General features: G+C 39.9%; 1 long non-coding RNA gene across 1 annotated transcript in view; it reads right to left on the bottom strand.

Moving 5' to 3' along the window:
• The window catches only part of LOC108502686, a 29,225-nt gene extending 12,992 nt beyond the window's left edge, over nucleotides 1-16,233 (bottom strand). Inside the window, exon 1 of the long non-coding RNA XR_001876561.1 lies at nucleotides 16,147-16,233. This is a non-coding gene — a long non-coding RNA (uncharacterized LOC108502686). The remainder of the gene's footprint in view (nucleotides 1-16,146) is intronic.
• Between the last annotated feature and the right edge of the window lie 6,312 nt (nucleotides 16,234-22,545).

Here is a 22,545-nt window from a genome sequence, read left to right as displayed (position 1 = left end):
GGGGGGGGGGGGGGGGGGGGGGGGGGAAGACTGTGTTTCAGTTTATTGCTCTGTGTGTGTGTGTGTGTGTGTGTGTTTTCAGCACAGGGCACTTCCCAGCAGCTCTTCCACAAATGCTGCGCAGAGTGTTCCCAACGTGACCCTATGGTGAGTTAGCAAGCTCTGGGCACACGGGCAGCAGTCACACGGTGTTCAGGACCTCGGTGTGCTCACTCAAAGGAACACTGTCAACTACCTTTAATAGTGTTAAATATAATTTATCGATTCTCCATTGTTTGTAATAATAACCTCCCTGAAGCTTGAGAATAATGTTTTCTTTTCCCCTGCAGATTTTGTCCTGTCAAACATTTATTTTTTTTCATGGTGTTGCTAATAGACCTTGAAATTAACACCGCATTTATGTTTAGGATCCATACCACGATTGTTTGTGCTGGTGCACTGCACTCATCCATCAGCAAAGCGAAATAGGAGATGGAAGATGCATCTGAGCCCCTTACCACCCTGGGAAAAAATGGGTCAAATTCTGCCCTTAGACGTAGGCACAGAACACTCATTAAGGTCAGGGAGAGCCTGGCTGCATATATGTCACTGAGGCAGAATTTGGCTCAGTGCTTACTAGCTGATAGAAGCTGTAAAGCTAGAGGGAGCATAAAATGTTGGGGGGTGTTTTAATATGTCCTATATAAACAGTGGTGTGGAGGATTTTGTTATCATTCTGTGAGATCAGATATGTTTAAAATGAAGAAACGTATCTCTAATTACCTATGAAATTAGAATAAGCTTTAAAGTGAATTAAATATGGTCTAAACCAGTGACAGTATCCCTTTGAACATTCACCTAAGAAAAATTACCAAGCTCCAAGTAAAACTGGAAGATTGGGTTTGTCAGACTCACTTGTATTTAACAAAATGGCAGTTATTCCACTTTACATTAGCAATTAGCAATAAAAGAATTTAAAATTTATTTAGAACTTTTTTCCCCAGTTTAACAAAACTTCTATAAAAGTCACGCTGCTATTAAAAGCACATTGTGTTGAGAACCTCTGTAAAACACAGTATGTATCAGCATCCCATTAGCAAGCAGAAATCAGGAAATATTTAAAGGGCCCCATGTTATACCTGCTAGTATCTCTTTCTTTCCCAGAAAATGAGAAATGAGCTGGAATGTAAACAGGGGGTAGAAGGAGAATAAGAAATGCACCAGGACTGCATTTGGGATAGTCAAATTCTACAGCTTTGCACACGGCCTCTGACTTCTAGGGAGGGGGTTTCCATCGCTTGTAGAGAGCTGATGATGCATGGAAGGCTGACGCTGCAGAACAGCCAGCACAGGGGGAAGGGAGCAGGGAGAGGATGAAGGAGTAGTATATACAGCTTTTCACCTTTCGATCTCTATTCAATTCACTCTCTGTGAGTGTTATGAAATCACTCAGAGCAACACAACCTGATGAAATAATCACATTTGCAAAACCTGTGTGTATCTAGAAATTGCCAGAACTTCCTCTATATGTAGGGCTCCCATGCAGGAAATAAAAGCTGGGTGATTTATGGCATTTTATTGCACTTCTTGGACATTTCTAATGTTTTTTTCACTGAGAAATGGTAGAAGCTGCAATTTGGATTTTTATTGTGCAGTTCGCAAGCCTTCTCCCCAGCCCCCTTCCCTCTTTTTCCTTTCCTGGGTGAACTTGCTTTGAGTTTAGGAGATGAAAGTTTATGGAGAGGAGTGTCAAGGGGACTGAATCCAAACACAGAGCCAGTGAGCATGTTGCCAGATTTTATCTACCCTCACTGAAAATACAGTATCCAGAAAAAGATGAGTGATTATAAAGGAGAGTGGCTTAGCCTCTAACTTACACAAAAATTCTTGGACGGGTTTCTAGTTTTCTTTTTTAAACAAACAAAACAATGATTCCTGGTTGGCAGTTCCCAAAGTCTTTCCTTTTTTTCCCATTTTTTGGCACATTGCTGAAAGGTCATGCTGATGTATTTCCAAAACATGCTCATTGAGTACAGCTTTGCAAAAAATAAGAGCCCCTTTCTTTAAGGCCTGATCTTCCTCTCATTTAAGGCAGAGACAAAATTTCCGCTGTTTGTAGGAATAAAGGAGTAGAGCCTAAATAGAGATTCAAACTCACTGTAGGATTAAATATAGGCTGAGTAACACCAGCTACTCCTAAAGCTGCTGACACTATTATACAATCCTGTTTACCATTGCTTGTGTCTGCCAGACTGTAATGGTTCAGGCTATCAATGCTCATGGTACTTTTCAGTCTCAAGTAAAGATTTCTGACAATGAGGCAAAGCTAAATCAGCTGTTTCCCATGTTAAAATAGTGATGATTCCTACAAAAAGCCTTTGTGCCCATGCATTTCGGGGAAGGAACTTAAAACCCCATGCGCTTTATTTCTGGGATGAACCATATTCCACCAAAATGTTGCCAGATGAAAAACCTTTCCAAGATTGTACTTTCCATATGCTTCATGGGCTGCAATTTTAAACTGCCGCGTTTGTTTAAGCATCATGCATTAAAATGTATATAGACATGGCTGCTTAAACTAAAGGTGCACAAGCACACTTTGCCTGCTGATCCAAACACTTGAGTTTGTTTGCAGGCATACTGTCTTGTAATGTGTGCACATGTATCTACGTGCATGGGGGGGGGCTACTGTTGTTTATTTGGCTTAGGCAAGCAGGCAGTAGGATGCGTAAATGGACAAATAGCTTGACTAGAACTCAAGGAACTTACGCTTTGTTCTTGGCACAGCATCAAGTTTCCTGCATGACCTTGTATAAGTCACTTATTCTGTCCTGCGCCTCAGTTGTCCTTGCCTGTAAGAACTTTCCTTCCTTCCAGTACTGCTATATAGTTAAAATTCATTAATGAACCAAGCAAGAAATGGCCAGTGGGGCAGAGAGGAGGGGTGGGTATTAAAAGAAAACTTTCTTGATACTTGACTTGAAGGGCTTCGCTCCTTCCAGGTAACTTTAACTGAAGAATAAATAACATTATCAGTATTCACTGTTGTGTTGTAGTAGGCTCAGATGTACTAGTCATAAATTTGGAACCCATTGTGCAGGGTTCTGTGCAAGCACAGGACAAAAGTATGATATATTTGGCATCAAAACTACCATCAGAAGATTTTCATAATGCTGGATAAATCAAAGCCAGCACCGCAGATCTTTGTGCCCAGCATTTATTTTTCTAGAGTTTTTATATTTAAGGGAACACAGTGTGAACTCACAAACACTGAAAATTTCACGTACTGCTCAGATGTGAAGCCTGCTACTCTCTCCTTTAGTTGCTTTCAGTAAGAAGTGAAATCTTGTTGGCTTCTGGATCGGGCTTTTATCTAAGGAGTTAAAGCAAACACAAATCTGTTGCCTTTAAACTCCAGTCCTGATCCCAGTGAGTTTGCAGAGGGCTGAGAGGCTTTGAAAAGAAAGGCAGGTTTTTTTGTCACCTTTGACACACAAACATCCCAGCAAGTTACCTTGTTGTTTATTTCCACTGTACAACCCTGAACATGCTGCTTTCAGGGTGCTTACCTTCCATAGCATGACCTTTCAAGCAAATATATCCCTTCAAACTTTGGAATTCAGCGAGGTAGAATTAAAATCATTGACCTTTCATTCTCCTTTCCTCTTAGCCCACCTCCCTCTCATATGCTTTCCCTTTAATAACCAAGAAGCACATCTGCAGTTTTGCTGTAAACACTGCAAAAAGCATTAAGGTTTTTAAGGTAACCTTGGCAAAATCCAAATTAGAAAACATACTGCAGTGATTCACATTTAACCCCCAAGTTATTTCGCAGCATAGCTGACAGCCTGCATTCTTCAGAACTTTGTGTTGTTTGTTTTTTTCTTCCCCTTTCTCTTTGTAAGCAGCAGGACAAAGAGAAAAAAGCAAACCCAAAAAAAGCATGGGAATTTTTTTTCTCCATTAGGGGCCTGATATGTAAAATACACATGAAGAACTAGTTACTTTTCTGGCCACTGAACTAAAAAGAGACACATTTCTTACAAGACTAGAATAACTGTCAAATCAACAACAACAAAAGCCACTTGATTAGTTTTTTTTAAGAAAAAGTTGTGTAGCTTATTACTTGACAATTCAAGTCTTCAGCTTCCCCCCCTCTAGTAAGGGTCACTCAGGCAAGAAAAAGCCTTCACTGTTCAAGTCATCATGGTACTGTCATCATTTCATAATGCTGCCAATGCCATTGCCTTGGATCATCTTCCAAGAGAAGAGATGAGACCAAATCAATTTGGTGAGCAGGGTGGGCAAGGTATGCCTGACAGCAGTGCAGAAGCAGTCATTCAGAATGGAGGGCATCTGTTCAGGCTCACTGAGAGAGCAAAAGCAAGAAAAAGATGCTGCAAAGGAAAGGGGTGGGGTTCTGTTTTTTTCAGAAACGTGCTGCACTGTAGGACTGTGCCTTTTATTTTTGGCACAAATTGCTGTAGCAAATTATATAGCTTATCAGATGTGGTTTGTTAGGCTCAGTAAAGAAACCGCAGCAAGGACTTGTTTTCCTTGTTGTCTGCACCCGATTATGAGATCGGCACAAATCAGATTCCTGATGTTGCACAGGAACAAGGTTGAAACTCCATGGGCCTTGTTTTTCCTATAACCAAATTAAGCATGATTGGGTTACAAACCAATTCAGCTCAGTTAGGTTGATTGTCTCTCTGACTTTACACAAAAAGTAGTCTGCCTGTTCTCTTCAATGCACAGGGATTTACTGGTGGGTAGGAAGCTACATGCTAATTTCAATCATTGCATAAGCTCACATAACTCCTCTTAAAACAACTGAATGGGATCAACGTGCCCTTGCTCCAGAGTTACATTTGGTCACTTAGTGAAGTGTGAGAACCCACAGACTGCAGGATCAAATCCTGCAAGCCCCTGTTTTCTTCTCAAAAGCCCAGACCAGCCCTAAAGGATGTAATCATGAATTACAGAAGGTGCAAAAGGGATTTCAGAGTACATTAATAAACAGAGCTTAGCTACAGCAACTAGGGAGCAGATACATATTTTATTCAGTTCTCCTGCATACTAGAAAAATAACCTTCAGTAAAGGGGTGGGCAGCAAGGAGATTAACACCGCCACTTCAATCTGCTTGCTACATGCAGTGCCTTTCCCACACCAGTAAGGCACTGTTACCACTGAAACAGGATAACCTGTTTGCCCTGATGCTGGTGGTTCCTGATGAGCAGACTACTCAGCAGAGAATGGCTGGTACCAAAGGCAGAAAGGAACAAGAGGGAAAAGATAGGCCAATAAAAAATCCTTAGCCATCCATCTGTTTTCAGGGGAAGAGAGAAAATATTTCATTTTCTACCTGTAAAGAAAAATGGATTCATGTCACATCCTTCCTTGATTATCCCCAGCATTATGCAATTCAATAGATTTGCTGTCTTGATTAGACAGGCAGAATAGAATTTTAATTGTGAGTCTCTGGAAGGCAAAATGGAGAGATTTGTATGAAAAAACTGGGAGGCAGCAGTGTTATTGGAAGGCTGAGCTTTTTATAGTCAGTCTTTCTGCTTCATTCGACCATCTGCCTTTACTTGTGCTCTGCTGCTTGGGGTTGAGAAGTTGCTGGCTTTAAAGATGAGCCGCAAAGTTTAACCAGATCAATAAATGTGTGCAAGATCTCTCCCTACTAGCAGAACAGCCTTCAGCATTCCAGCTACATATGTTGACAAAAAGAATGCTTTAATTTTAGCATTGTTTTTACTGTTTATCAAACAGAAATTATGCATGTAGTTGCTTGTACAAGTCACAGTCAAAAAGAAAGTCCCTTTCATAAAGGCCTGAGAAATGCAGACTGAGAAAACTATTTTACTGAGGGGCAAACAGAGAAATTATTTATTTTTTTAGATATGTGCTTATAGGTACAGTGGTAGGGAGAGGAGTTGGCTGGCCTATGCTATTGTTTACAGGTCAGGGAGAAGGTAGGAGTGTCTGAGTCAGAAACCAATGCTAATTTAAGGAATTTGGAGCTTAGTTCATGCCAGAAATCAGAGCTGAACTCGGTCCAGGACCAGGTGAAAGCAAATGTGGACTTTCTGATACCTTAATTCTACATCAGTGATGAAATGTGCCAGTCATATTTATTGGCTATGTAAGTGGGCAGTAAAGCCACAAGTTTGGGTAGACAAAACAGTTTGAGTGATATGTGGTAGTCTCTGCTATAGGGATTCAACCCATTTTGGGATGCTATTTGCAAACGGTGATTTTTTCTGAGGTATAACTGTCTCCCTGTCTTTTTAATCATAGAAACTCTGGAGGCAGAAAACATCACTTCCACAGGTTAATACGTGGATTGTCCAGAATTCAAACACACAAATTCCAGCCCAAATAAGCCACACTTTGAGTTCTGTAAGGTCCCTGGTTTAACTCACTGTGAGCAGGCTCTTAACAGTTCAGTGATGTGCTTTCTCTCCATGAAAAACTTTAAAATCATGTTGGGTTTGTTCCAACAGGAAAAACAGTTGCAACCATAAACAGTTTCATAGGGCTGGGAATATGTTCCCTGCCCAGATCTAACCTTTCCATAGGTGAAATAAATATGAAAATGCCTTGAAATACACTGATGCTACTAAACAAGAGATTTATGTTGCTGGATTGGAGTGTCACTATTTTGTTCTTGTCTATAAAATAGCCCTAGAGGTCATAGTGTCAGTCCAGTTAGTGTACACATCTAAAAACTCAGGATCTTTAAAGTTTTTGATCAAAGAAATTATGCTGGAACTCTCCTAAGACTATTCAACATATGAAGATTTCAGGAATTTCTACCTTCTCAATGGAAATATTTGCATACAACACCTTGTTCTCTGCCTTTGCTATGGTCCTGGCAGTACAGCTAAGACTGCCTGGCACTCAGGTGTCAGGCAGCCTTTGTTTCAGCTACCATTTCACCCCTCTTTTGCAGCGACCTGTGAGGAAAAGGCTTGCCCGGTTTTTGCACAAGCTCTACTTGGTATCATCTCTTCATCTGCACAGGAGATGCAGTTACTACTTGTAATGTCACTGTTTATCCACCATTTTTCACTTTTGTAGGTTTGCAACTATGCAGACTCTTGTGAAGATTGAAAAACCTGCACCATCACCTAATGAGTGGCATTTTGTGCGGAAATCGGAACACTTTTTTTTTTTTTTTAACAGAGGTCAACTTATCCATCACGTTTTCCTAACAATGCTTTTTCTTATCTCAAGGACTAAAGTGTTCCTTCAAGGACTGTGCTCATACTTCACATGGAGTTTTCTTTACTGCTAGAAGGAGTGTTGTAGTAAGGAGGCAGAAAGCAAATTTACAGCAAAAAAAGTAAAGAAGTAGCTATAGAAATAAAAATGCCTTTCAACATTGCCAAAACACCTGTAAATCTCATTTCAAGGCAGACATAACAGACAATTAGGGACTGACTAGAGGAAATACTTAAGATATGCCCTTATACAGCAAAGCACTTAAATATCTGATTATCTTCAGTCTTGCCTTTTACTTCAGCATTTATTTATACACTTTGCTAAGACTGATTTTGAACAAGAAAAGCTCATCTGAATTTAAGGCACTTTACTGAGAAGATCAAGATAATACTTCAACTGATTAACCAGAGTTCAAGGCTGCTCCTTCTCAGTGATACAAAGGACATGCTGATACAACTGAACGAAAACTGCCACCTCTGGAAAATGATGCCTTTTTCTTAATGATCTCAAACAGGGCTTCCATGCCTGATGTTAGGCACCTGCATATGGAAATGTTGTTATTGCTGTGCTAAACCCTAATCAATTACTATTATTGCAGGGGTTATGCAAGCAAGTTTGGAATTTGAACCTGCACAAAGAAAGTCCCACGCACAGAGCAATGGGCCATCTACAGTACCAAAGAAAATGAACGGGCCAGCTCTTTCATGGCCTCTCTGTGCCTCACAGAATCAGTACTGCTGTGCTTAATGATAACACATTTATCGAACTACACAGAAATAGATGTTAATTTTAAAATGTGTCAGGTGTAAAAGAGAAAGAAAAGGAGAAAAGCATTGCTGCAACCTTCTCTTTGTGGATTTTCCAAATTTTTATTCTAAACACGAGTCTAACATCATTCATGGAAATACCAGCTCAGCACTGTTGAACAGCAGTCTGTTTCTTTATATTTATTTTACCCCCTCATATTTTCTTCCATTTAAGTTTTGCAATGTACACAAACAAACTGCAATGAGAAAAAAAGACAACAAAAATGAAATGCATAAAAAGGCAGGCAATAGAAATGACCTTTGCCACTCCTTTGACAGTATTTTGCACATTTCTCCGCTAGTGCCTAAGGTGGGTTTTTTTGCACTTTCAGGCAACTGTAGATGATAACATGAATAAAATTGTATGGTGTTTCATGAATTTAACAGAAACATTTTAGAGGCAATAATTGCCCCTTCTGGAGCGTACTTTAATTTAGAGATGGAATTCTTCCTGTGATTTATGTAGCAGTATATTTTATACCATGTAAGGTATGCTTTTAAAACTGTCTCCTCACATACACACCTATTTGAAATGTTTGCCTTCATATACACACTCACAACAAACATAAATACAAAAATCCATAGTCATAATGCACATGTATAAAAACATGGACCAGGTTATGTGTGTACATGTGAATAAATCCATGTATGAAGGCAGGCATTTGTTTTTGTGCAAATGCAGAAATTTCAAATTATTCTATCCCTAATTAGATCATCTTTTGGTATAATGCAGAGCCACAATAAATTATAAGCAAAAGATGACAGTCTAAGGGAAAACATAGGAAACACTTATGACTTCAGTGCGTTCCAGGAGTAGAGGTTAGGGGCAAATTTTGTGTCTTTTGGAATCACCACAAACTTCTGATTATCAGAAATAACAAGGTGTTGATTGCTTTGTGGTTTTTCTTCCTTTAAATACATATCCAAGCAGAGGACACTCTGTGTGTAATGATATGCTAAGGAAACAGAGACAAGGCATCTTGTTTTCAAGACTGTCTTCATCTGCTACAAAGAGGGTAGCAGCCCATTGTATTAGTTATAGTACAGTCTGCAACAAACATATTTATGCAGCTGATGGGCCTGTTCTTTCCATCTGCCAAAACACTTTATATGTCTGCTGTGCATGGTGCAGACAGTATGTTTACTGCTACTCTTCACCAGTGTAACCACATGAACATACTAATGCCAGTGACCTAGTCACACTCTGCTATGTCTGGCTTAATAACCTGGGGACTAGGAGCCAGGAGTTTTATTCTTTTTTCTTCCACTTGCTGCTTTTCCTTTTTTCCTATCCCACAAATTTAACAAAGATTTCACAAATTTTCCCATTCTGCAGCAAAAGGAAACCAGCCCTGTGTAAATTTTTCCACACACAACCGAGGCTGGCCTATTGCACCCTAGCATTCAAATGGGGCAGTCAGCCAGGACATAATACTTTGTGTATCCAAGTCCCTGCCCCAGCTGCTAAATTACAGCCAGAAGACACAAGCCTAGAGGACACTATTTGTAGTCCTCTGTACCAGAGAACAGCAACATCAGATTGTGATTGTCACTGGACCAGCCTTAGGACCCTGGCATGCCACATCTCACATAAGCTGGTTGACTAGAGGGCTAATGATCTAGCTCAAAACCTTTCCTCCACTGTGAAGACATTTAATTAGTAACAAGAGGTGGAGTAGTTGGAATGGAGGAGCAGAAGACAAAGAGCAGCAGAGCAGCCCAGTGCTTCAGACACACTCCATACTTCATTTTCAGCAAGGCAGAGAAGTAAACTCATGTCTGCTGCATCTAGGCGAGCTGTGGAGACAGTTTTCTTTAACCAAAGAACCAATTCTGTTAGCCTTTTTCACATTCACTATTCCTTCAAAAAATATTCCCATTTCAGTTGGGTACCTGTAGAAAAAGTAACTGTTTAGCATGAGAATGATGGGCCAAGGCCCCCTACAACCTAGGCATAAAGAACTGGGACTTTTTCATTTCTTTTTTCTCCTCCATGTGTCCTTCTCTGAGTCCCTCCCTGGAAATGGAAATGGTGTATTGTAATGCAGATTTCCTGCAGAATCTCACAGATCACTCTCTGCAGGGATTTCACTCTTCAGCTGAAATACTTTTCTGCCATGGTATTGTTCATTTATTCAACAGCTTTATTTTTAAACATGGAATACTATAATTGTGCATTACTAATTCCTTTAAAAAGCATTATAGTGTTTATTTTTTGATTGAGGCTTGAGGGCTCAAGATCATTTGGCTGAGTTTTATTGGTGTCTTTTTTATTCCATTATTTATGAATTTAAAATACGCTATGAAAGGATCAAAATAAAGTAAAGGACCTCAAAACCCCACAAGTCTTCTTTTCATTTCTTCAATCCCAGCAATCAGTCTGTTTTCTCTTTCATGCTTTCTGCAGAGAACCATTTCCTTTAATGTAATCACTGGCTGATTGACTCTTGCCTCTGTTTCCACTTTGCTCCTATTTTTGGAGGTCACAGAAACAGCAAAGGTTTCATTTAATTTCTCATTAGAGACCACACTTTGGCCCCAAAGCTCTCAAGAGCCCAGAAACAGACAGAGAAACACCATCTACCTCAGCTCAGAGCCAAGGTGTAAGACCAGAATTGTGAAGCAGGGAAACCCTCAGTCCTGCCCTGAATTCACCCACAGGAATAGCTCTGGTCTCTGCCCCAGGCCACCTAATGCTGAAGTGACCAGTGGATGGTCTTCTTCAACATTGCAGTGGTATCTCCCTCACAACAGTTTCAAAAAAGACAAGTCAAGTCAAAAGGAGCAACATGACAGTGAAGGGCCGCTCTCTGTGCAGTCAGTAAGGGAAGATATATGCCCCAGTACTACTAGTGCAGCTGGTACAGAGGAAAGATTTTCTGGGCAGATGTCTAAGCTTTTGTTGTACAGCTGCTTCAGAGAGATTAATCCAGTTTTTGTGGAGAAAAACGAAGACTGACCCACAGAAAGCAAAATCCCTGTGGAGGAGGGAGGGGGGAAGGGTGGTATTCACTAGCTTCCCCCACCATGGCAAGCAAACTTTTGATCTGAGCCTACTTTCACTATCTCACAGAATCACAGAATTGTTAGCGTTGGAAGGGACCTCTGGAGATCATTTCCCATATTTGCTGTATGCCTTACCCATGGTAACACTTCAGCAGCAAAAGAATACGTTTGACCTGGACCTGTTCTTACTCCAGCAATCCATGGTAGAGCCTGGAGAAATCGTCTGTCTTCAAAGTTCAAGCTTGCTGGCAGTATCAGATAGGATGGCTCAGGAGATCTAAAGAAAATAAGCCCTGAACTACACTGTTTGGTGATCAGATTTTAATGTTTTGTGTTTTGTTGGTTTTGGGTTTTTTTCCAAAAAGAAGCAGGAAAGTTTGTCCTTGTAATGATGACTAGAGGACAAAAAATTTGCAGTTTGGCTCATGGAAAGGTCCTGAAGCATTACACTGATGTTCAAGAAGTTTGCACCTTACTGTAGCAAGAGCAAAGTTTGAGTCCTGTAGACATTAATAGGTCTCAAACATACTTAACTAGGGAAGACTTCATCCCACTGAAAGTAAAGCATGGGATTAAGAATTTTGCTGAATATGAGCCTCCAAAAAATCTGAGTTGTATTGTTGCTCTGGAAGTAATGGCCACAGGTATGTTTTTATATCTCCGAAGTAAAAAATATTGCTAATTAAAAAAGACCATTTAGATTATGGTTAAAGAACTCCTAACAGAAGTATTTGCTATGGGCTAATAACAGTTGTAACCCCCTGCGTTAACTCTATATGCTAAGATCTGCCTTAAAATGTGCATGGGCAGTTTCCACTGGTGCATGTAAACATAAATTACTGAATAAAGAATAATTGATTTAGAACTGTAAAAGATCAGTAGCCTTGCAGAGAAAAGGGACAGCAGTAGACAGATACATTTTTAAGTACTAATGACTCTGCCATATGAGAGTAGCTTTACTCTGTATAATGCATGAGTGGTAAAATAGGTCAAACCCTGGAAGCATCCACATGTTTGAAATCATTATGAATACAATGGTTTTACTGCATCACCAATTGCATAAGATCTCCAAAGCAAAGGCACATGTGGAATGCAAAACATAATGAAAATCCTTGCTCTTGTGTTGCAGATTAGAAAACTACTAGAGATTTTGGATCCTTTCCCAAATTTAATACAGTTACTTTCCTGTGGTCAGTGCTTCTATGTTTTCATTTTTGTGTGAGGATTTTGCTCCCTTGTTCTTTTTGTACCATTCCTAAGATTTCAGCTGTTTGTGGTATAGAAAATTTGGCATATTAACAATTATAGTCATTTTTATTCAAAGAAAAGTGTGGCCATCCCATTTATATTCTGCTAGAGCTTTCAGGGATGGGGGAAGGCTTCATCCCATGACATCCCATCCCCCACAAACAGAGGAAGCTACTTTGCTGCCTACCTACCACTACAGCTATAGTTATGTCAGTGCTAGGTAATGAAAAGGCTTTGTTATTTAACAGGCAAATAATAGAGAGCCTTTGTGCAGGGATAATTACAGTGGTTTGGATATTCCTGGATTAACTCTTGGGATGAATGTTCATCTCAGTAAATCACTAATAAATATACATTAGCACCACGTCTCTCTCTATTTTATACTCTAGTAATTTTTTGTCATACTACTCGCAAGTCTATCTGGGGCTGATTATGAAGTACAGGCTTCAATGCCCTTTGCCCATCTTTGCCGTATGACTGTAGTACAACAGTCAGAACTTCCTACATTTTACCTCAATCAATTTGTCTTCTGATAAAGCAGCAACAAGGTTGCATAGCTTGCTGGCTGCTGGGAAGAGTAACTGGCAAATATTTGTACAGCACTTCGAAGAAGTAGGACCTGACTTATTGCAGCATTACTGCTGCAAATGTCATGCAAATGCATGACACTATCATATGAAACAAAGCAACTGCTGAGAACCAGGCCCATAAAGGACCATGTGCCATTATTTCTCTCCTTGCACTATTTTCATATCTGTTATTTTTGCCAAGCTACCATTTGTTCAAGCCAGTTCACCATACAAGTCGATGAGGAGTTTCTGAGAACAAGGGAAGGGATGCAGGGTGGTGACAGGTACCGGAGATGCCCAGACAGAGGAGCAGGAGTCACCTTTGTCTGGACCTCTTGCTAGTGTTAAAACACTCAGGCCAAAGACTTGTTTCTATGGAAAGATGAAAAGTCTTGAAATCACATAAGGAACCCTAAATAGTAATCACAAAGATGTGCTGCATCTCATACCTTCATAATTTATGTTTGTGGAAATCAACACATGATTTTGCTGTATACAGGGCTCCTTCTTTCACAGGATAACCCACAGATACAGGTAATGACATTTCCCAGTACTGTTGCCCTGGACCTGAGCTCTGACTGAAGAGTTTTTGATGAAAATGAGGAGGTCCAAGGTCCAAATGTTTATCTTATATTTACAAGCAGTATTATTTAAAGTAAATTATGCTACCTGACAGCTCTTTTTACTCAGAGGGCTACAAAACAGCCCTCTTTGAAGAAAAAGTAAGACACAAAAGTTTATAGAGGGAAATGAAGAGTGGGAAAGTACTGCTATTATTATGGTTAAAAGTGCTATGAAATTGCTGTGAAAATCGGAAATCCATAATTTTATTGCCAAACTTGGTTTCATCTACAGTAATAGTCATTAACAGTGGAGATGAAAAAAAAGACCCATTAGGTCATTTTACCTATCTTCTTGTTAATTAAGAGTGTCTCCTTACAGGGATTTTGACCGTTTTGTTCATTTTAAAAATAACTAAAGCAATGAGGGTTCAAGTGATTTCTTTGGGAGACCATTCAGAAGACTAGCACACCTCACTGCTATGAAATTTTTCCTCATTATCAGCATGGATTTTTCTTTGTTCATTCTCATGCTGTTATTTCTAGTTATACTTGGTTGGACTATTTCTGTATTACATCAAATTCCATCATTTCATCTCACATACGTATTTCTTTCCCAAGGTAGATACTGGGCTAAATCTGAGCTTCAGTCAAGAAACTGGATATAAACCCATAGTAGTGATTGGCTATAATAGGTCCTATTTTTACTACATATTGAGCCCACAAACAAAAAGAATTGCTTTTTCAATTCTAAATGGGAAATCTGAAAATCAATTTTTTTCTTCAAGGATTCTTTTTTTCCCCCAAGTATATGACTGCCTGCTTCTCAAATCCACTCAAGCACTTAAAAAGCAGCTTCCCCTCCAAGAAAACTGAACTGACATTCTGGAGCTGCAAGTCACATCGTAGTTCACATTTAAAGGGAAGGAATGTCTTTTATTTACTACAGGACCAATACCAGACATATCTTTGCTCAAATAGTTAGCTAAAGGTGAATGTGTTCCCTGCAGAAGGTCACAACAGAGTATGTACCACTTAAGTCTCAATTACACTCTATTTATACCTGAAACTTTCCCTAATTGGGAGATTCTGGGAATTTTTCTCCATTTAGCTGTATTTTGGATATTTTACTCTCTCTTGGAGAAGGCATTTGTAGAATTAAATATTATCAATAATGGTGTGAAGTAGACCTCCTAGTGTATAGCAAGACAAAACCATGTAGGCAGTTAAGTAATATTGTTAACTAATATTATGCATATTGCCCCTCTTTATTTTCACACATTCTCAGGTACCTAACACCTTTAACATTCAATCCCCTGTAAAAAAAGTAAAAGCTTTACTGAAAAATCTTTTTTTTCTCTCAGAGAAAAGTGAGTAAAACCCATGAATAAACATACAAGTTTTCCAAACAAGTGGAAACAAAGTGCCAACAAACAACTGAACAAACACATTTCAGAAGTCTAATATTATCTCTAAATTGAGCTAATGAAATTATAAAGATGTTCTAGTTTATCCTTTTCTTTGAAACACATTTTCCATAAAAGGGTATTGGTCTCACCATACCACCTTCTTTCCAGCTGACAACTTTTCTCAAGAGGGAAAAAAAACCAGGACAAAATATTCATGCCTGTAGTCACACTCCTAAACCTGTGGCCAGATACCCTAAAGAGAAACTAAAACTTATGCAGAAGATCCAATCATATAATCATAGAATGTTTGGTTTCAAAGGGACCTTAAAGATCATTTAATTCCAACCCCCCTGCCATGAGCAGGGATACCTTCCTCTAGATCAGGTTGCTCACAGCCCCATCCAACCTGGCCTTGAACACTTCCAAGTATGGGGCATCCACAGCTTCTCTGGGCAACCTGTTCCAGTGCCTCACCATCTTCTAAGTAAAGAATTTCTTCCTAATATCTAATTTGAATCTCTCTTTTAGTTTAAAACTGTTCCCCCTTGTCCTATCACTATCTGCCTGTGTAAAAAGTTGCCTTCCCTCATTTTTGTAAACCCTCTTTAAGTACTGGAAGGCCACAATGAGGTCTCCTCAGAGCTTTCTTCAATGCTTCTGGTTAGTAAGCCATTGCTTTTATTTTGTTGATAATTTTCAGGGAGGAATAACTTTGTTAAAATACATTTCTAGATCCTTGTTTCCTGTTTCTGGCCAACTCCTCCCTTTTGTTTTGCAGTTTAGATAAATTAAATACTGATTTATAAACTACAAGCTTATTCTCTTGTCCTCACGAACATAAGGACTGTCTGTTGTTCTTGTGAAAATAAATTCATTCTGCTCAGCTTTCCCGATATATACACATGCTGGGATGAAAGGTTACTGTGAAGTCTCTGGATCTGATCAGCTGCATGGCAGTGAAGAGAATTAGTGGATTACAGGAGATAAAAATTTAAAGTGAAAATAAAGAAATGCTTAAAACTACATTAAAGCACATGTGCATATCACAGGAAAGTCCAACGTATCGGCATTCTGGAGAATGGTATAGCAAACCTGTAAACTTCCTAGGCTTGTTGTGTATATGCCAGACCCTTGAAACTAGCTAGTGTGGAAAATGTTCTTGTAGTTTCACTTCCTCTGCAGGGTCTTGGGTTACGGTTTTCGTTTGTGGCGTTGCCTTTTGAGGGTGTTGGGTTTTTTTTCCCCCTCTTTAAGCAATGAAAAATGCAAGGGAAAGAAATTTACCAGTTCGAGTTCCTCAAAAAACAGGTTAACTATTCTCCTATACATTCTTACCTTGTGTTTGTCACCATTTCCAAACTCTGTCTATTACTTCATGAAACTGCTTTATCATTCTCTCCTGAGAGCAGGGTGGACAGTCTGGGATCCGTTTTAGAATATGTTTAAGTATTACATACACATTTATATTGTATCAGTTTATATTTAAAAAAGCAAGTTCAGAGAACTGATGGTGGCAGATTTCACAGTAGACTTTAGATCTTCTAGATACACCCTCTACAGTTCTGGGCTACCAAGAAGGAAAGCTCTGTTACTTATTAACTTAGTGCTTGATGTCCTAAATAACAATATGAGCCAGAAGTGCATGCAAGGGTTGCTCTCAATGCAAGGCACTCCATTTCTCAAGGGCCAAGTGATGTGTAGCACTTTTTCCAGCCCAGGGACTCAGGAAAGAAAAGCCCAGCTATTGCAGCCTAGACTGTGATGAAGCTTTACTCTTCTTCTACTCTTGTGTGAATGAGAGTAGGGAGCTTTAGAGTATGTTCTTACAGGCATGTTTTTCCTAATACTCACATGTCCCCAATATTCCTTAGGACCTTTTAGGAATCTTTACATCAAAAGATGTGTAGTGGTTGAGACTGCTGACACACTGGAAAATGCAGGAGGGCTCCTTGGGAACATGATTCTCTCCAGCCTGCAGCGCACAAAACTTAGGTAACTTCCTAGCTCTCAGGGAGATTATTTTGAAACTGCATGAAACAAATCATTCCACCAAATAATTTCCACAGTCAAAAGCTGGCAATATTAGTCCATAAATCAAACCTGTATTGCATTCAGTCCCTCTACTCTGCTTCTCTCCTTGAAGATAGGCAAGCAAATCCAGGCTTCCTTACTCCAGACAGTAAATACCAGTCATTGCCTTCTAAATTAATTTCAGAAGTCTGTTTGGTTGCAGTTATACCAGGGGATGAAAGTAAAGTTGTTGTGACCATCAGATCCTTCGATTCTGAAAGTACAGTCAAGTCAAATATTTAGATTTGTTTCTAGTATCTGCTGTTTCTGGTAAGCACTAGTGTTTTCAAGAAGCCCCATAGACAGACTTGGCAGTCTTCCTTTCACTCCAGAAAAGATCTTGTGTCATCACTTACACCCTAAAACACAGAGGCTCACAGGAGCAATGGAAACTGACCTTTGCAACAATGTTGTTGATGTTAGTCAACAGTATATATAGATTTATATAACGTCTTGACCAAATCTATACAAGTACTACTACAGTTTCAGCTTTTCGACAGTAGATTAGGACAGTAATAACAAAAAAATTAACTTCCTAAAACACTACAGTATGTTCTTAGCAAGATTCTAACAAAATCTGGTGAAATACCAAAGCAATCAGTCTTATTGTATCTTTGGGCAAACTAGGCAGGTTAGGTGGCTTGAATTTACTGTAAGAAAGTCTTGTCTTACTAACTGTATCTGACCAGGCCTTTCTCCCAGCATTGCTCGCTGCAGGGCAGCTCCAGCAAAAGTGCCGGTAGTTCCCAGTGCAAACTGGTAGAGACCAGTTCACAGCAGGTTCCAGGACACTGTTTTGTCTAAAACTACTCAGCCATTCTGTGCAGCAAAACAGCTACTATCTTAGACCTCCTGCTTTTGCTGTGACCAGGGGGGCTGCATTGCTGTTAGCAATGGGGATAGATAGGGACAATTTTCAGGAAAAATTAAAAAAGAAAGAAAAAAAAAATGGGAAAACCCTAATGAAGGGAAGGGCATGGAAGCGAAAGTTCAAACCAAGCAGCTCCAAAGCAACTATTGCTAATTTCAGAATCCTTTAAACCTGTGAATAAAAGCATGAATTCAAATTAATCAATTGTCTTTTAAAGTCGCTGAGGTAGCACTCTATTACCTGTGCCTTTAGAGTGCATCTCAGATGTGTCATTCAGGCTTCTGAAGACAAGAAAGATACAAATGAATCACCTTGTTACAAATTAATCACCCTGGGATTAGGGCTAAAAATTTCAAAAGCACCTTAAAATGACTTAGAAATCTAATTCCCGTTTTCAGAATTCACTTAGGCAGTTGCATTCTGACTCTAGTCAAAAGTCAATAGGATGATAACTCCTAAGTCACTCTAATACATCCGAAAATGTTACCTGCTTCTATATGTAACACAACAAGCCCCTCTGTATTCGCGTTTGCCCTTCAGTGAGTGTCCCAGTCTTCTGCTTTTTCATCCCTGATTTCTGTCCACATTTACCATATGTTGCGCTTTCATTTTCATTAAACATTTTGAAAGATGGAGGTTTCAAACAGTGAGCTACTCATTCATTCATCTTTCCACACAGAAACCTAGCATCAGTAAAACACCAATTTCAGACATTATTTTTAACTAATGAGAAACGAAATGTTTTTCCTGACATTGACAGCAAAATCCATGCACCTATTTGTATATTTTACATAATGATACAGCATGTGCTACTGTCATATCTCAGACTAAGCATACATTTTGGTCTTCTCCCAGTTATATGCCTTTTTCATAAATTAATGGGTAATCATAGGATAGACAAAGTTTCATTTGAGTCCTAAGGGGGTAAAGCAGTAGTTGAGCTATCTGGATGGTACTGCTCTTCCATCGACCAGATTATGATAAAGTCCCTTTTCTTCCTTGGGGCATTGGAAAAATCTTTTAATTCTCCATGTCTGTTCCCCTCCACCCTATGTCTGTCTTGTCCATTGCATCTGCAACATTATGTTGGCAGCACTTCTCTCAAAAATGTCTGATTCCACTATGGCACAAACTATAAGAAATAAAGGAATATTCATGTCTAGACGACACCTATTCAAAGCGTATATAAACATAATATCTTGCTTTCTGGTATAAAAAAAGATGAACTTCATAGTGCTAGTGAATGGCCAGCTAGAAAAGGGAATTAAGATAGGGCAGAGAGGCAGAAAACAAAAGCAAAAATCACATTCAGATCTGAAGGAAAATTATATTCACAGTAAATCAGCAGTTACCCTGGCTTTTAGCTCAAGATTTCCCTTCCCTTCACCCACCCCCCACACCCTTGTTTTTTTATTGTTTACTTTTTAGTTCTTTCGCCCAAGACTCTGTAGTTTTCAGTCTTTTGTCATCTTCCCTAGACAAAAGCACAGGACTTGGGGAAAAGGATTAGGGAAAGGGAAATTCCTATCCTGACATTTATTTCTTCAGTGACCTTGACAAAGTCGCTTAATTTATTGTTTCCCTTACTGTAACAAAATGGACAGGAATAAAAATGAAGTCTTTTTCTAACAGTCACAACTGCCTTGTGATCCAGTCCTGTCTGCTGAGTCTGCTCTAAAACCCCAGATTAAGTTAGTACAGATTCGAGCTGTAATTGTTATCAGTAATGCCTCGCCTCTCCTCTAGACACACTTTCTGCAGCGGTCAATACCTGTTCAGCAGCCGGTCATGGTGGGAGAATAGGAATCGCCAGAATAAATGCTATGCCCTTTCTCCCAAGCCTGTTGCATCTCAATAAACTTTGCAGTGTGTCCAGCAAAGGAGGAATTCAAAAGGGTGGTCCTAAATCAGGACTCTGAAGGGCTTTGCATTCAGAATAAGACACTATGGGAGTATCATGATGACAGCTGCACTTACATCACTGAAAATAATTATTCTGATCCATGAACACAAGCTAAGCCGTAAGAATGGTCTTGTAAGCAAGGTCTGTTTTAATAGAAACATAAGTATTATGCATTACAGTCTATTATAAATTGGTTGTAATTTTCTCCTGACACTCTGTGAATTAAACTAGTTAGGATACAAAAAAAATAACAAATGCCACAAAGCAGAAAGCAAGCTCAGTGTCTGAAGGTTAATGATTGCTCATGAAAGCTACAGAAATAAATTATCTGCCTAGGGACACTGTCACATGATCGGCACAAAAGCTGCAACAGCCGAAAATGTTTATGTAGAGAAAAAAACACTGTCAGCATCACAGCGCCCTTCCCCCACCGCCGGAGCACAGTCCCGAGCCAAACAGCTGCTCCTGACTGCTTACATTAAACTAATTTGTGCTGCAACATTGCAGCTGCTTAATTTTTAGACTGAACTTTATCACCAAGAAGTGTTACAATAACAAGTGATGCAGCCCTATCTCTGAAGAAATAGCAAGTTCCTCAACAACAAAGGCAGCTTAAGATGCTGAAATTCAAGAAAGCAAGAGGGCCATGACCAAAAGAGTATTTTAAATCTTAATGACCTACTCTTACTGGGAAAGTAAAAAACAGGTTTGCTTCTAAATTAATTGGGGGATCAGACTGTGCCCCTAAGCGGACGCGGACACCTCAGTATCAGGGATCAGTGACCAAGAACCATGCCACAGGCTTATGGAGCAGGAAGGTGGAAGCAGGAAGGTATTGGGGCTCCCAAGGGTCACCCACCCTTCCCAGGTGGCCTCCCCTGCACTTGGTGTTGTGAGATTGCACTGCAGAGCCCCATCACTTGCACCACCTTCCCTGCAGCCTTGCCCCTTCTCTTCTCCAAGCCCCCACTGGTTTGGGGTTTAGTGTCCTGTAGCACTGCTTGCATGTCTTTCTGGGCACAGGTTCACTGGTGTCTCCTCAAAACATTTATTGCACTCAACATTTAAAAAGCACAAGTTTGAAAAAAAAAAAAAGGGAAAAACCCTAGCTCATTCATATCCCAACAGCTTGAAAGCCCTGACCTCCTCCTCACCCCTCCCGCTGCCTCCCCCCGCCCCAATCCGAAAAAATGCATTCGAAGGCAGTGGCATCAGAGGAAGTGTTTACAGAGAGTGCTGCGCCTTGGGTAACGCAAGTGCTGCACTTACAAAATGTCACATGTTGTTCCTCCCCTTTTCCTCTGAATTATTTTCCTCTGTTAACATGCAGGGCTTCGTCTTCTGCTGAAACAGACACTGACCTGAACTGGTGGTGATTCCTGCCAAATATGCAGGCACTGTTTTGCTACATTTTGGAATTCGGCAAAGTCCATGTGTCAGGCATTTGCTTGTGCTCAGGAAACGCCAGTGCTCAGTCCAAAGCCCTCCCCGCCCCCTCCCGCCCCCAGTGCTTGGAATGCACAGAAACTTTTCAGTTTTTAATTAGTTTTAATATGATTAATGTTTTTAGCTGCATATCTTGTTACATCCAGTATGCTTGTTAAAAAAAAAAAACAAACGACCGTTTAAATGTACTGGTCTTAGTTATTAAGAAAACAAATGGAGACAGGGAAAAGAAAACCCACCGAGAGAGCAATTATACAGTTAAACAAAAAAGCTGTAGTTGCTCGCAGTGGTAACCGGGTTGCAGATAGACTGTTGTTTGCCCGTGTGCCTGTCTGTGCCTGGGGAGGAAAAGAGGCATAGGGAATTGGTAATGCGAAAAAAGGGGTGCTCCAACTGTATACCCCACATTTCCCAGTCTTCCAAAGACCAGCTAGAAAGAGGAGATGCTAAATGAAATTATGACTACTTTCTGTTCAATTTAAAAGCATAAAATAAATGCATAATCCCTTGGTGGGGTGGAGGTTGGGGAGAGGGAAGAGGGAGAAGGGGGGAATGGCTCTTTGGTTTTTATCAAAATAACATTAGTCAGACTTTTACCCAACAGCAGGAGCTGATGGTATCTGGAGTCCATTTTATTCCACCCCAAATATGCAAGAATAGGGGTGACTGGATAAACAGGCCCCAGGGGCTTTTACCTGCTATTCATGGAGCAAAGCTGCAAATGGAAAAAATATTTTAAAAAGAAAAAGTTCGGGTAAAGGAAAGAATAGCAAAGTCCCTTGCTCCCTTATCAGATCTTCCTCTCAAGTTTGGCCTTTAAACCTGTAAAACTTTATGGATGTCTTAAAAGAACACCTCTGAAAGAAAAATGTGAGGAATAAGACCCAGCTACAAAACTGGAACTCTCATCTGTACAATGCAGACAAGCAGTGTGAGGGAATAACTGCAAGGAAATAAAGTGTTAAGGACTTGTTTGGATCAGGAGTTTTAGGGAAAACAGGGATATTGGAAAAGGAGGTCCAGGAGGCCTATGGTAGAATACAGAAGTCCTAGAAAACAAAAGGAGGAATCGAAAGGAAGAAGCAGCACACTGACTTATTAAATAGGATTCTCTTAAGTGAAGGATCTTAAATATGCAGTGGGATTAAAAGCAAATATGGGGATTTAAGGATAACTTGCAGAAAATTTGAACTTTCTCTGAAATTTCAGAGTCAAGAATATCAGATTAAAAAAAAAAAAGAACAAAAAACACTCCACATAAAGCTATTAAAAAAGTCCTTTTTATAAAACTCACACTGAGCACAGCCTCCTTGTGCAGTGCCAGGAGGATGGGGAAACAGGCACAGGCACGAGGTTCACCTCCTCCAGTGAGGTGGGCCCACAGGCAGTCAGCTCTGCACTCTCTCGCCCATATCCACGCCAAGTGCCTCAACCAGTTCATTAT

This window comes from Lepidothrix coronata, unplaced genomic scaffold (assembly GCF_001604755.1).
Source record: "Lepidothrix coronata isolate B3197 unplaced genomic scaffold, Lepidothrix_coronata-1.0 Scaffold123, whole genome shotgun sequence".
Classification (NCBI taxonomy): Eukaryota; Metazoa; Chordata; class Aves; order Passeriformes; family Pipridae; genus Lepidothrix; species Lepidothrix coronata.
This window is presented reverse-complemented; position numbering and strand designations above follow the sequence as displayed.